The 16870-nt window shown below is 39.3% G+C and overlaps 1 protein-coding gene across 2 annotated transcripts in view; it reads right to left on the minus strand.

The window, feature by feature from the left end:
* The window catches only part of RAF1 (Raf-1 proto-oncogene, serine/threonine kinase), a 64075-nt gene extending 50268 nt beyond the window's left edge, over positions 1-13807 (minus strand). The window contains exon 1 of one of the 2 annotated variants that reach the window (XM_019645992.1): positions 13417-13807. The gene's annotated coding sequence lies outside the window, so the exon portion shown is untranslated. The remainder of the gene's footprint in view (positions 1-13416) is intronic. The other variant, XM_019645990.1, reaches the window with a different exon arrangement.
* Positions 13808-16870: the final 3063 nt, after the last annotated feature.

A 16870-nucleotide genomic window follows, 5' to 3' on the forward strand; every position in this document is an offset into this window, starting at 1 on the left:
CCAGAGCTGGTAATACAGGTTAAATAAAATAAAATCTGCATGTAATTAGAAGACTGAACTGCAAACCATGACTCACTAATTCTGAATATTAGTCAATATAAAAGAATTTCTATACATCAAAATAATCTAGGCACTGCCCTTCAGCTAAAATTCTGTTGTTAATATTATCTAGCTGCCCTGCTCTCCTTTGTTTGCAAGCAGAGGAAGAGGAACTGGTAGCAAGAGTTTTTTAAAAGCTTATGTCTGGCATACTCGTAAATGACACACTAAATAAGATGCCTGTATTTTTAAATAGCCTTTTACTTACTGACATCTAAATTTAAGACTTACTTGTATGTCTTTCTCCTGTACTTGGCATGTTTTATAACATGTGAGGATTAAATAATATATGGGAAGCACATAATGTTAGCCTGAGATAGTAAATGTTACCTATTATCATTTGTTATACAAACAATGATGGTTCTATTGTTTACAATGATCAGGAATTCTGAGTTCAAAGCCTAAACCACTTAACCACTATGTTACTGTGTTTCAAAAGTTAAGCTCCTGGTTCCAAGGTACAGATCAACTGTGCAAGCCCTTGTTTAGCTCTCACATTATCTGTGGGGATAACATTTGCTATACACTATCTTATTCCTTTGCTCTTTGCAAACTGTCTGCACATTCTCAGAGGTCCTCTGCAGAGACTGCATGGACCAATTCCAGATGCTTTATCCAATCCAATAACTTGGAATCTGTAAATGATATCAACACACTCCTAAATTACCTAAAATTAACCAAAGCAACTTCTTAGAAAATACCTCTCTCTCTCTCTCTCTCTCTCTCTCTCTCTCTCTCTCTCTCTCTCTGCCTAGGTCAATCATTTCCTCAAAAAAAAGCTTCTTATTTGTATTTCTCTATATAGGAGAAATAAGACAAGATTATTTATCAAAGATAAGAGAAAATAAGACGAATGCCACGTACAACTTGTAGCAACTTAATGCAACAACTTACAGCAACTTAATGCTTAAGAGAAATGTAAAAATCCTATTTCACTGTTCTTTAAGAAAAATACAGGTAAAAGTAGCTCTATTAACTATATGTGGTATACAATTTTATATTTTGAAGTATATGCCAGTTTATTTTTTTTTTTAATTGGGGAATTGGGGGAGGGGAACAGCGTTGGGGAATCGGGGAAGGGGAACAGACAGGTAGACAAATTGCTGTTTTTGTTCTTCAGTCTAGTTGTGGAGGATGTCGCTTCACTGGCCCATGTTGGTATGATCATTGTGCTATTCCGGGGTGAGGCCATTGGTCGCCAGTCATTGGTTGGCCGCTCACAGCGGCTCCTGGCAGCTCACACCAGCTGCCGGCCGCTCACGCTGGCAGCCAGCCACTCACATAGCTCACCGCAGGCCACTGCAGCCCCACTGCAGCCTACGCCGGCGACTCACAGCAGCCCAGCTCCAGGTCGAGCTGTTGTTCATCACCTTAGCTGTAGAGGGCGAGCGTCACTGGCCCTCAATGTGGAATCCGAACCACAGCCCTGCTGCTCAGAGCTGGCGCTCCCAAGCGAGCTCTTAACCAGCTAAGCCACTCGGCTGGCCCGCCAGTTTATATTTTAATCAGTTAACTAATTAAAATATTCTAACACTGTATCTCTGATAAGTCAGAAAATTAGAAAATAGATTGGGAGTATAGCGTAGGAGATATAGTGGCAATAAAATAAACTAAGTACTGTATATAATTTTTAATGACTCTAATAGCATTTCTGATCAGAACACTATTCCAGACTTGTGTCTACTCAATTTTGATTACTTAATTGTATAATGAACCTTTAAAATTATAAAAGCCAATACAATCATTTTAGAAATCTTTCCACAAAGCTCACTTTTCAGAATATTATCTATCATATAAAATTACAAGCATCTTAAACACTCTCTTAAGAATTGGCAAAATTAGCACAGGAAACTTTCCAAAGAGGAAGTCCCTCCATCAAATGACAAAGGTTTAAGATAAAACATTAGGCGGGTACCCTAATGCTTGGGGTAACCAAGCTTTAGATTAAAGGCTTCAGTGTGAACCCACAATGTCTCTAAAGTGCTTGTATAAACTTGGTACGTTTTACACATATTTAAGTGATAAGAAGTTTCCTAGAAGTTTATGAAATATTGACGAGTGATAAAGGGAAACATTTTGAAAAGAATATTGTTAAAAATATTGTAAACTATGTCCCTAAATTAAATATTTAAGATTTGAAGAAACGTTTTCACATGTAAAGTAAAAGCAAAATGATTCATTATCACCTTACAGAAAAAAAGAGTAATGGAAATAAGTATTTCTACTCAGGTCAGGAATGGTGGCTAAAATTGCCTGCACTATTAAAAAACTTTTTTGAGGCAGAGCAATAACATGGTTGAATATTCATATTTTAATGTGGTTATCATACACATTAATTACTATTTCTCCACCTGAGAGACTAGATTATCAATTTTTCAAGATCACCCCAATTTTCTTTAGGAAATATGTGCTTTGTTTATTTTTTTGTTGTTTTTGTAACTCAACTGGTCACACAACTCTAGAAAAAAATCAACCTCATACATGAAAAGTTCTTCTGAGACATGCTCAAACACTTAAAAATCAAATGCATCTCATTCAAGCTAAAAAACAATGCATCTAGTTTGGAAAAGGCTTAGGCTAGTTCCCCAACCAGTCCAAAAGGGCACTCTGACACTGCAAGGTGGTATGTGTGTCAATATTTTGAGTTTCTTCACTCCTCTTTCTCAATTTCTGACCACAAACTGGTAACTTCATCAGATGACTGGCCAGCAGAAACACACATGAAGAAATGTGACACTCTACCCTTCTAAAAAATTAGCAAGCAGGGGCTGCCCAAGTTTAGAAAGGGTTCTAACTTTTTAAAAAGGTAATTACTTTTAAAATATGTTAAAAATACTAGTTCAAAACAATTATGTTAAACCTATCAGTTCCAAAGTAAAAGATGTCTGGAGCCAATTTCATTTTTTAACTCTTGTCACAAATTATTTTTATATTTTCATTTTAAGCTGCTTTGTCTGAACTAAAAATCCAAGTTTTACTTTTCATCTCCAAATCAGTCATTTTTTCTCATTTAGGCAGCAACTGCTAATTTAAAATTTAACAGACCCATTTACAAAGTATACCATATGACCAAAATATACAGTGCATAAATAAAATGTGGTTTAAAGATGATCATACTGATGGCCAAGTAACAATAAAAAATTTTAAAAAGTTACATAGTGAAAGGGGAAGGAAGAGAAACAAAAAAAAAAAACAGCCTGCTACGTTAATACCTGGAAACTCTGACTTAACCTTATACCATTGATTTCTGTTCCACATAAAAGGCATGAATTTTACTGGCAAATCTTGCATAATCAACAAGTGATTTAAAAAATAGCATTAGCCTTCCTCAAAAATAAAGACATGAAATATAAAATAAGTGAATCCACTATCTACCACATAAAAATACTGATATATAATCTAAAGAACCAGAATGCGAGCCGGTCGAGTGGCGCGTTGGTTAAGAGCTGGCTTGGGAAGCCAGCTCTGAGCAGCAGGGCCCCGGTTTGGATCCCACATGAGGGCCAGTGACACTGCCCTCTACAGCTAAGATGGTGAACAACAGCTCGACCTGGAGCTGGGCTGCCTTAGTCGCCAGCGACAGCGTAGGCTGCAGTGGGGCTGCAGTGGGCTGCCATAGGCTACTGTGTGTGGCCAGCAGCCAGCGTGAGCGGCCGGCAGCTGGTGTGAGCTGCCAAGAGCCGCCGTGAGCGGGCAGTCCAGAGGCCAGCGACCAATCTGCCTCACCCGGGAAGAGAGCAATGATAATACCAACATGGGTCAGTGAAGCGACATCCTCCACAACTAGACTGAAGAACAAAAGGACAACTTGTCTGTTCCCCTTCCCCGATTCCCCAACGCTGTTCCCCTCCCCCAATTCCCCAATTTAAAAAAAAAAAAAAAGAAAGAACCAGAATGCTTCTCTATACACTGCAACCTGGCATAGAACTGAGAAGAAAAGAAGAAAAAGGAGCACTACTCATTCAATAGTTCCTCAGAAGCTAGTTTCAACTCCTAGCTGCTTTGAAAAATATAGTTCAGAAAGACATGGCCCTTGCCTTCCAGGAGGTTTTAAAGTAGAAGGGGAAAAAAAAAAAACCATCAACATTTACCAAAGACTAATGATATGCTAGGCACTGTGCTAAAGTAAGGGCTTTCAGGATGACAAGTAGGTATGCAACAAAATTTGGCAGCTTTTTTTTGGGGGGGGGGGGCGTGGCAGTGCGTAATTTCTTAAGAAAACTGCTATGAGAATTCAATCACAGCTTGAGTGGAGGAAGAGGTGGACAATAAAGGATGATTTCACTGTAGTATTTGAACTAGAAGGGGTAGCATTTCAATAGATGGATGCATAGGTAAAACAAAAGCTAAAATGTATCTATCCAGGGAATGAGAGTAGAGGAAAAATCTAGAAATAAACAAACCTGATGATGAATAGTAAAGCTGTTTTTACTTTTTACACAACTTTGTTTTCCTTTTATTTTAAAGCTTCATATCTAATGACTTTACAAACACAGCTATTATAAATAGCAACCAACCTGTCCCCATCCTCAGTACAGTCTAAAACTTTCGCCCTGCTTTGTTTTTTCCTATAGCACCTAAATGATAATATAAATTAGTGGTCTTTTATTTAACACCTTCTTTGCTTTACCCTTGCCTTTCTTCTCCAATCTAACCCCACCAAGCAACCTATGCTGACAACCTAATATTCTTTGGTGTTTTTCTCCATGCTTACAATCCCATACAGATATCATACATGCATATATAGGTTTTAGCAAAAATTTTATTTTCCAATCTACTAATCTTTAAAAAGATACACTGACTGATTACAGAACACATGTTCACGGGGGGGGGGGTGTTGGAAAACTACAAAAAAACAAATACCTATAGATGGCTCTTGCCAACATTTGTGGACATATGTATACAGTCTTTTTTATGCATACGTATATTTTTATTTATAAAAATGGGATCTTCTTGTACACATTATAGTACCCTACTTTTTTCAGTTAATATATCTTGTCAACCAGGATTAACTGAAATCATCTTTCACCAGTTGACTGAATACATTTTAGATTAAAACAGAATGAGGGTATAAAGAAAGGTAACTACATGTACCAGCTTATGCTATTAAAAAAACATTCTTTTCAAAAAAGATGAGTCATTAATTGCGTGATTAATTTATCTCTTTGAAGAACACTATATACAAATACATTTATAAGGGAGAAAAAAAGTCCATGAGATGCAAATATAGCCAACTTCTAAGCTTCTGGTTTGCCTATTAGATCTAATTCACAGAAAGAAAAGGCCTAGGGCCACGTCATCTCCATTAGGACAGTTATCATCAAAAACCAGAAAATAACAAGTATTGGCAAGGATGTGACGCAACTGGAACCTTCATGCATTGCTGGTCGGAATGTAAAATGGTGCAGTTGCTGTGAAAACAATTTGGCAGTTCCTCAAAAGGTTAAACGGAACTACCATATAACCCAGCAATTCGAATCCTAGGCATATACTCAAAGGAAAGCAGAAACTAAAAACAGACACTTGTACACCCATGTTCACAGCAGTCAATAGTCACAATAGTCAAAAGATGGAAACAACCCAAGAGGCCATCAACAGATGAATAGATAAACAAAATATTACACACAACACAATCGAATATTATTCAGCCATAAAAAGGAATGAAATTCTGATACATGATACAACATGGATGAGCCTTCAAAACACTAAGTGAAATAAGCCAGACATGAAATTTCAAATATTGTGTGATTCACCTTTTATAAGGTACTTGGAACAGGAAAATTCATCGAGAGAATACAGAATGGTTTACCAGAGGCTGGGGGTAGGGAGGAATGGGGAGTTATTGTTTAATGGGTACAGAATTCTGTTTGGGATTGTGAAAAAGTTCTGGAAATAGTGATGATGGTTGCGCAATGTTGTGAATGTACTTAATGCCGCTGAATAGTCCACATAAATATGGTTAAAATGGTAAATTTCATGTTATGTATAGTTTACCACCATCACCACCCCACAAAAAAAGAAAAAAGAAAAAAACCCTAAGGGGCCCATTCTGCAGTGTCAAACAGCTAGATAAATGCTTGTCATGAAGGTCATGATCTCTTCTCTCACAATTCACAATACCACTCTAATTCTAATCCAGACTAAAGTCATGGAATGTAGAAGAGTATCACTTATCCACTAATTCTCTCTGGTTTAAACTTTCTTCCATGTATAAAGCCTACGAATGCAGAAGGAAACAGCCACCAGCAGTTTGGGCCAATGAGTCAAGGAGCTGCTAAACCAGGCACATGTCTTCAAGGAGCTGGCAGTAAGAACCCAGGGCACTCTGCAGATAACGCCCAATAGAAGGGGAAGCTAAGCAAAGTAACTCTTTCAAGAGGTATCCTAAATTACAAAGTTCTGAGTGTGAGTTTATTAAGTACTGTATATCCATTAAATTGTAAGCATTTGTGTGTAAATGATGGGCGGTAGGAAGGAACTAAATCCACAGGTGATTAACCTCTGAATCTCCAATCATTCAGTTAACATTTGTTATATAATCAAGACAAAGTTTTAGGAACTGGAGATTTCTAAACAAGAGTAAGACATGCCTCACCTTAAGGAGCTTAAGTCTACCCAGAGATATAAAACATCTGTACAAAAAAAAAATCCAATAAACATTATTTAGCACCTCACATTCAACAAATTGAGCTGCAATCAGGGGCTATGCCACTGTGCTCAACTCTGGGTACTCAAAAGTGATTAAGAAGGGCGGCCGGGTGGCTCACTTGGTTAGAGCGTGAGCTCTGAGAAACAGGGTTGCCAGTTCAATTCCCACATGGGCCAGTGAGCTGCACCCTCCGCAACTAGATTAAAAACAACTTGAGCTGAGCTGCCACTGAGCTGCTGGTGGGCAGCCAGATGGTTCAGTTGATTAGAGCGCATGCCCTTAACTAGGCTGCCGGTTCAACTCCCACATGGGATGGTCCCCCCCCACAACTAGATTGAGGGACAACTTGACTTGGAGCTGATGATGAGTCCTAGGAAAAATCACACTGTTCCCCAATACACTTAAAAAATTTGTTTTTAAGTGATTAAGCTATATAGTCCTCTAAGAAAAGAGAGGGGTAAACAAATACTTTAATAAAATACGTATCACAATAAATACATATAAAGTCTACAGTGCACAGTACCAAAAAAGTACTTACACAAATCATTTAAATTTAAATAATGGGTTGCATAAAAACTAGTATTAAGTGTTGGAATTTAGATTCAACACTTTCACCAAAGTACACGGACTGGTCCTTCAGCCTTTCAAAGGGGAAATTTTTTTCACAAATATCAATAAATAAGAAATTGCTCATTGAGTTTGAAGCATTTGAGCTTATAATCCAATGGAATGGTGAGCTCACAAATGACCATATGATAAAGGCTATAAGAAAAATAAATGCAAAGGGTATAAGGCAGGGCTCAAGGAAGGAAACAATAATGAGAGAAAAAGATCAGGAAATGATATTTAGAAGATGGTGTTCAAAATAGCTCTTAAAAGAGGAACAGATAAAAGTGAGGAAATCATGCCAATCTCTCTTCATTAGATAAGGTTGCTGAAGGCAGGAACTTGCCTTACCCTGCACCAAGCACAGTAGCCTGCACCTATATAAGTGCTAAAAAAAAAAAAGGTTTTTTAATTCCACTAGAGGTAGTATGAGGAATCCATGTTAATAAGACACAGAAGAAAGAACTGTATGCTTAGTCTTACAGGCAATGGAGGAGATGCTTGGAAGATTTGCAAAGTGAGGCCAGCACATCTACACTTGAATATTCTTGTATCATCACAAAAAGGATACATAAGAACCCCATAATTCCCCTCCATGAAAGAAAGCTGGGTAGCTGGGAAACAGAGGAAAGTAGAATTACTCTGCACAGCATATCCTTTTAACTTTGTAGCACGTGACTTCTATTATCTATTTAAAAATTAATAAAATTTAATTTTTAAGAATCTGCACATTAAGAAAGTAAATATGGCAATAATGTGGAGAATGCACTGGCAGGGAAGAAATAAGACAAAGGGGTTCAGTTCAGAGGTTCCTAAGAGTCAAGGCAAATAGTAATAAAAGTCTGAACTAATCTGAAGGAAGTAGAAAATAGCTGAATAATTCAAAAATAAAGTTGTCAATGTAATCTGATAGTGACTGAATGCTTTAAGTGACGTAAGGGCCCATACCATGAACTGAATTGACTTAGCTTTATTAAATGTACTTTTCTATTATAAAAGCAACATATTCAGAGAATATGGAAAGTATAAAAAGGAACATTATCCTTATTTCTACTGTTTAACCACCATTGTTAATATCTATATGTATTTTCTTCCTATGTATAGGTTTGAATTATTATTATTATTATTTTTTTTTTTTTTTTAGCTGAGCCATCCTGCCACCTGTTGGCAGCTCAGCGGCTGCTCAGCTGGGCCGGGACTCAAACCACTGTTGCTCAGAGCTCAAACTCTTGAGTGAGCTCTTAACCAACTGAGCCACTCAGCCGGCCCTGAAATATTTTAACAGCTTAAGACCTAATTCACATATCATACAACTCACTCATTTAAAGTGTAAAATTCAATAGCTTTTATTATATTCAGAGTGGTGCATCCATCTCCACAATCAATTTTAGAACATTTTCATCACCCCCCCAAAAAAAACTCTATCACACTCATTGCCTATCCCCCACTCCCTCCAGCTCCTGGCAACCACTAACCTACTGTCCGTCTCTGTAGATTTGCCTATTCTGGACATTTCACATAAATGGAATCATAAAATATATGGTCCTTTCTGACTAGATTCTTTCATTTAACATGTTTGCATGGTTTACATGTTGGAGAATATATCAGTACATTTCTTTTTATTACTAAATAATATTCCATTGTATGAAGTTTTTATATACAACTGTGATCCTTCCAGATACGTAATTCTGTGCTAAGCATTTCCCATGTCTTCAATGCTTCATATATGCCATATTTAATGAAAAGCACAGTGCCCCATCAAGTGGCTGTACCACAGTTTATGCAATCATTTTATTACTGTTGAACATTTGAACTCTTTCCAGTTTTCCTATTGTAAATAAACTTTGTTAACTGCAAATGGGAGCTCCTTTCTGAACCATCTATCTGGATCCAGGGAAATGCCTCTCCCAGAAGCTCTAAGCTTCCTAATGAGATTTGCCGCAGAAAAGCAGTCATGTTCTTCCAGGGAAAGCTCAGGATTTCATCTATCCCAAACCTAAAAGGACAGATATTAAAAGCTATTCGAGGCTGAAAAGGATGCCTCCAAAATACCCATTTTAAGAATGATAACTCATAATTTTAAAGATATATTAACATAGTTAAACATTAAGTAGCCTGACTCATCCATCAGAAATGTCCATGGATGGAGAAAGGTAAATACTTTGTCCAAATGTGATGCCTAGTATTAAGTAGCTTCAAAGACATCAGACCACTTTTGCTTTCCATAGCAGACTGGGAGAAAATAGGAAAGAACATCTTGACTAAAACAGGAAAGACGTACTTACTCTTGCTATTAAATGACAGCAAATGAAACCCAACAAGTAGAAAGAGAAGATGACACTGGTAGAATCCACAAGGTCCTCAGAAGCAATTAGACATATTGGGTTCCCCTAAAACACTGACTGCCTGCAATTGCCTGCTGCTTCCCATTTATTAACCAAAAATGCAAACTATCTCTAAATCACAATGGTTTTAAAATTCTAAACTAGTAGTAGACTGTTAATCCCCACCCAGTAAAATCCCTTAGAATGTGGTCTAAAAATAAAACTATGTGTCAAGTGTTCCTCAAGAAAAACTATGTACACTGATTGGAATGTGAGGCAATTAACACACTTTGTGATTTGCCAAAGAGACTTCAGATAGTCTGGGCCAAAACCAGTAACAAAAAAACAACACTCACTTGACATTTTCCTTGGTTAAACTGAGGTTCGAGGAGTAATTTTAGAAGAAAGGATAACAGATCTGAAGTTAAATACTAAAATCATTGAAAGCTACACAAGTATTTTGGGAGAGATGAGGAATCAGACTGACTCGATCACTGTAAAATCAAGATGAAAACGTTAATAAATAATTAAGGAATTTTTACTCACAACTTTTGAAGCAAGAATAAAATACCCAGCCATTATTATCATAAAGATTATAGACAAGGTAATTTAGCCCTATACCCAAAATACTAACTGAATTGTAACACAAATATCTAGTATTACATTTTGAACCTACCCAGTTTATTAAATAGTTCTTATCCATCCATACACATACATGAACACACATAACACACACAAAATAAGACAACTTAAATCCTAAACAACCTCATCCTAAATGAGCCCAGTATTCCTTGATTTCCAATTAATTTAGTCAAGGTGAGCAATTTTCCAGCTACAGTCATTTGTTTTGAAGAAATCAAACTTCTATGCTCTGCACAATTTAAAAAACAAAAAACCTTTTCAAGTCAAAGTACAATTTTGTGGTTTCATAAACCCCCTACTGTCACATTAGTCCAATGCCTTTCAAAGGCAATATTTAAAATTCTCTTCTGCAAGTCAACATTAAGGCATGCTGTTTGGCTAACAAGCTCCTCCCAAGACCAGGATTATTATGTATAGCCTATTATGTTCCTAACATGCAAACAAAAGCACTCCCTCATGTAACATTTTTCTATTTTTAGGCAGTAGATTACCAACAAAGTTTTATCTGAAATTAAAATGTAGTAGAATAATACATCTACTACTAACAGACTACTTGAAATAGTAATTTGAAGTTATTAATTATATTTTCCATTTAATAAGTAATCTAATGCTTCTGGAAAATCAAATTTAACTTCCAAGTTGTTTAATCTTCAGAGTAAACCACCTACTTCAGATTTCACAAAAGGGTATGTTTTAAACTAAAAGCAACTAGTTTCAGAACAGTTGTAATACAATACCTGATGTTTAACCATTCTCTATTTCATCTTTTAGATACTTTTCATCATAAATGACCAGCTTAATCTGCTTTTCACTGTTTTCTTCTGGTAAACCAAATCCCATAAAATATGTTCTAATGTATTTCACTCAAGCCTTCTACTTTGAAGGCATACCCATTTTTTTCAACAATGACAAAAGTTTATCAAGACTAAGCAATTCCACTACAATTTATATCACAAATACCACATACCTAAAAGATAAGCTTTTACAACAGAAACAGTAACAGGTTTATTTTCCCAAGTATCCAATGTTCAATCAATTGGGTCAAATGTTTCTGTTGCAATTTGAACAGTTTAGCCTTTGAAGTGATAAGGGTGAAAACAAGCCCCAAGAATCTTTTTTTAAATTAAACTTAGGGGTAACAGTGGTTAATAAGATTATATAAGTTTCAGTTGTACAGTTTTATAATAATACATCATCCATCCAAAGTCTAGTCCCGTTCTGTCACCATGAAAAGAATCTTAATGTTCTTCAGTGGAACAGAAACATCACAACCCAAGAAAGATTTAGGATCTGCCAGCCAAAGCCTGTTAATAATAATCACTTTAGCACAGCATTAATCACAACAATACAGCTGTTTGGGGGGAAATTATGTTCATAGAGCTAAAGACTTGATAATAGAATTCAAATCCATGGAATCAATTCAAAGAAACACTTTACTATATAAAACACATATACTAAACTAAAAATACCCACTTGCAATCTACACTTTTTCAGATGTTTTATATAATCTGGCAATTTATATATGACTGAGCATGATTTTTGTTGTCAACAGCCATTCAAATGTAGTATTAGTACACTATACTACATTTATAAAGTCAATATTTTGGTGAGCAATTGTAACTTCAGAAAAATCTTCTGCAAGAATCCCTAGGAATATGTTCAGTTCATTCACCATTGTGTAAAGCACTTATCAAAAATGTTAACTCGGTTTAACAAAGTGAATCTTTTCAATATCAGCTTCAATATCATCAAGGGGAGAAAATTAGTTATCACCAAGAAAAAAATTACCAACACTCATTTAAAATAACCCAAATTAAATCAACCATTGTAGTTCACTATCTTCAACAAATATCCTTCACAATCTAGCCAACTTTTCTTTTAGACCCTCAACTCTCACGACTTCCTTCCTGCACCCCGAACTATTTGCTGCTCCACAAACTCATCCCAACCCCTGCATGTTTCTAAGCCTTTGTACCAGCTGTTCCCTCACTTTAAAATGCTCTCCCCTCCTCCTCACCTGGTGAGTACACTCACCAGTCCAAAGCTCGGCGCATAAGTCCCCTCCAGCGGACAAGCCTCCTCAACTCTCCCAGGAAAAAACCAGTGGTTCCAAATTCCCACAACACTTGGTAAGTCCATCTTATCACAGCGCATTGTTTTCACGCCTTGGGAGCCAACGGAGAGCAGACTCCCTCCACTAAGCCCACAAAGGACAAGGCAAACAGAAATACTCAATGAACGTGCGCTGAATTCATTCCCTACTTAGGTTAAGCGATCCTCTAGAACCCGGTCACATCTCAAGGAGACATAGGAGATCCTATCATTCTTCCCACCAGAGACAGAATATCAGAGGGCACACCCAGAGCGCTGGAAAGAGAACAATGAATGAACACAGCCGCCTCCCCTCTCCTGATGTCCAAACTCCTCTCTCTGGGCATCGCCTTGCGCTGCAAAGCCTCTGCAGCTGCAGCGAGCGTCCTGGCGGCTCTCACTCTACACAAAAGAAAGCCCTGGATCTTCATTCCAAGGCATCCCGAGGCCAACAGTCAGTATAAGCATCCCAAACCTTTCATTAGTAACCCACAGAGTCCTGAAACCCAAGGCGAGGCCCCTATGCCTTTGTGGGGCAGTGTGACCCATTTCCTCTCTCGTCCCGGATTTCTCTCGTCTTCCCCAAAAAGGGTGTCATTTGAGTGACGGCCCTTGAGAGAAGATGCAAGCCCAGGTCTCCCACTCCGCGGCCAGAAAAGGAATTATGACAACACAGACACTGGGCAGCACTGGGTACGTTTTCCCACTGCCAAAATATGAGAAATGTGCACCGGGTACAGGTGTGGCGCTGGCCCGTTTCCCCGAAACACAAGGAAATTAGAGTGGAGATGTGGGAACTCAGCTCGCCGGCCATGACACCGGGCCCCGAGGCCCCCCCGCCCGTCAGCGCCAACCGGGGTGACAGCGGCCTGGCTCGGGCCCTCCACCCCAGCAGTCGTTGGGACCACTCCGTCAGCGCCGTCCAGGCCGGGCCACCACGGAACCCGGCCCCTTCGGCCCCACTGCCAGCTTCCCCAGCATCCAGGGCCCGGCCCTGCCGCCTACCTGAAGAGCCGGGCCGCCTCCGTGTCCCGTCGTCCGGCGGCGGCGTCTGGCCCGCTCCTCCTCCCCGCGGCGGGTGAGGGAGCGGGAGGCGGTCACATTCGGCGCGTCCCCAGCCCAGGGGACGGGGCCCCGGGCAGCCCCCGCATCGTCGCACTCGCGCTCCGAGCCTCAGGGCACACACCCCAAAGCCCGGCCAGCTGGCCCTCTTTGGGGCCCCAAGAGAGCGGCAGGAAAGGAGCGCGTCTCACACTCGTTCTCGTCTTACTCCCGCCATCTAAGATGGCGGCGGCCCCAGCGCCCGCGATGAAGAAACTCTCGGGCGGCCCCGGCAAGCGAGCCCTCCAGCTCGGTGCTCCTCCTCCCGACCTGACGAAGCGCCACCAGCTGTCTGCTTCTGCGCGAGCCCGCCTGGCAGCCGACTTCAAACTTGGCTCCGGCATCTATCGCTCCGGCCTGAATTCAGGCCCCGCCTCCCAGGGAAGGGGCGTGGCCTCGCGAGCTGGTCGCCATTTCGGAGCGGGGGTGGTTTGTAGGGCTGGTGATGACCGAGGTTGCGGAGGGGCGGCCGGCAATCGAGAAGAGCGGCGTTTGGCCGCCTAGAAGAGGGGAGAAAAGGCAGCCGGCCAACATCACAAGACCCAGAAATAACCAGAAATTCCCGAGGATGCACAGCGTAGAACACTGTCCAGCTTTGGCTCATCCTCTCCAGAGTGGGACACATGAGATGTCGAATCGCGACTCCGCCACTTACTGATTATATGGGAAAGTCCCTAAACTTTTCTGAGCCTCAGTTTCCTCATCTGTAAATTGGGGGTTCTTTTTCCCCCATGATATTGGCAAAAAGTTGAAAAGACTCAATATCCAGTCTGGTCCAAGGTATATGAAAACTTGTGTACCCTCATTAGGCACTGGCAGGAATGGATATCAGGAGGGCAATTTGGTATTCTCTATTGACGTTTTAATGTTTATAACCCTCCCAGCAATTACACTTCTGGCACTAATTCTAGAGAAATATGTACACATATGCAGAAAAAGGTATGTGCTAAGATGTTTATTGTATTGTATGCCTTAGACATAAACTGGGGGAAATGTGGATTAATTGAATAGGAAACTGGTTAAATAAAGTTGCTACCTCCACAGTATGGAAGATCTATCATCCATCTGTTAAAAAGAATGGGTAGGTTTATATACTGTTTTTTTTTTAAATCCAAGACATTCAGTTGTTGTTTTTTTAAAGTAGAACATGTACAGTATGATCTTATTCAAACACAGGCATACCCAATACGGGTGCAACATTCATTTAAATTTTTATTGAGAACCTATTGTGTACCACACATTGTTCTGAGTATTGGGAAATCAACAATAATCAAAAGCCCTGCCTTCTAGTGATGAGAGACCAAAATAAAATATAAATAATAGGTAGTAATATGTGCAGCATAAAGAAAAATGAAGTGAAGCAAGATGAGATAATGATTGGAGTATGTGGACCAACATGAAAATAAATGCAGGGGAAGTATGAAGACATTGAATATGAATGAGCCATGAGGGGATTTTTTTTTAATAGAAATAATTAAAAATTTAACTGAGTAAACTCAAATATCTAATTAGCTTTACGGAGCAATTCATGAATCAGGCAGCATCTCATCTAGCAACTAGAAGGGAGCTCCCAAGAGTTGTACAAAATGGAAGGTTTTTATAGGAAACGGTGAGAAGAAGGAGCTACTAGTGAAAGAAAAGAAAGGATTCTTTTCTGGCTGGACATCTTTTGGGAAGAGAAGGGCAAGTGTTCTTATCATGCAGATTGCCTCTTCTTTCTATGAGGGATGGAGAGGGCCTATGTGACAGATTACCTTACAGATACTTGACCAGAAAATTCCAGACTGGCTAATTATGTTTCTGGGAGAGGTTGAAACTGCAATTAGATCAGGTATTAAATCTAGGTTTTGTATCATGGGCTTTTAGCACGAGTGATAACATTTGGGGCCTGTGTTTTGTTTTTTTCTTTAACAATAGTAATACCTGCCTCACAAGATTAAATGAGATAAAACATAGAAAGCACTTACTACAGAGCCTAGGGTTTGAGACTTCAGTTATGGAGTCTAAGTGCCTAAATTCAAACTTGGACTCTGCCATTTCTTCATCTGTGACTTGGACAAATTATTTAAACCTCAGTTCCTCAGTTTTCTCATTTGTAGTGAAAACATGACAGTGCCCACCTGTTAGCATTGTAAGGACTTAGTGAGTTTAAGATGTAAAGCATTTGCAACAGTGCCTGGCTCATATTAAACATCATAGAAGTGTCAGCTGTAATTATTATAGCTATCTTATATCATTACTACTTAGGGGCAGAGCAGCAAAGCCACACCTGCTGACCCCCAGGACATTCCTTCTTTCAGTTGTCCCCAGCTGTTATTTGCCCAGCATTTCACATCTTAGAATCCTTACAGAGCCCATGCTTCATTCAATCCCCACCAGACCAGTAAGAGTGTCTCCTTCATTTTTTCAAAAATAACTTTTTGAGGTGAAATTCATATAACATGAAATTAACCATTTTAAAGTGAACAATTCAGTGGCAATTCAGTATGTTCACAATGTTGTGCAACCATCACCTCTTAACTCCAAAACATTTCCATCACTCCAAAGGAAAACCCCTTACTCACAAAGCAGTTTCTCCCCATCCCATCCCATCCCCACCCAGGCCCTGGCAACCATGAATATGTGTTCTATCACTATGGCTTTATCTGTTCTGGATATTTCATGTGAATGGAATCATACAATGTGACCTTTTGTCTAGCTTCTTACACTTAGCATAATGTTTTCAAGATTCATCCATGTGGTTGCATGTATCAGTACTTCATTCCTTTTTATAGCTGAATATGTAAATATATAGCACAATTTGTTTATCCATTCATTTGTTGATGGACATTTGGGCTGTTTCCATCTCTTGGCTATTATGCATAGTGCAGCTATAAACAAGCATGTACATGTACTTGTTTGAGTACCTGTTTTCAATTTTTTCAGGCATATACCCAGGAGTGGAATTGCAGGGGTTATCATGCACTTCACTGGGTTGCATGTCCCCACTTTGGAAACCTGGTTTGGTGTTGACATAAGAAACATCCAGACCTGTAGAGAATTTTCATAAGAGTTTATTTGAGCCAAAATTATGCTGGGGAACAAGATCTCAAATGCTCCGGAGTTTTATAACAGTTTTGCAGTTTCCTTTATGCATTTGAAAATAAGACTACATGGAGGTGGGAGAAAGCAAGGCAGGGATTGAATTACAAGATTGTTAAATTCTTGAGGGTGGGCATGTATTAGAAAGAGGGGTCTGAAAGGGGGCATTTCAAAGATGTGTTAACCTAGATGCACAGTAACAATGGACAGGGCTTACTTAAGGCCAAGATAAGCCTTTTAGTAAAGAAGTTATATGCCTGGAGCGTGACTACTCACC

This window comes from Hipposideros armiger, unplaced genomic scaffold (assembly GCF_001890085.2).
Source record: "Hipposideros armiger isolate ML-2016 unplaced genomic scaffold, ASM189008v1 scaffold_96, whole genome shotgun sequence".
NCBI lineage: Eukaryota > Metazoa > Chordata > Mammalia > Chiroptera > Hipposideridae > Hipposideros > Hipposideros armiger.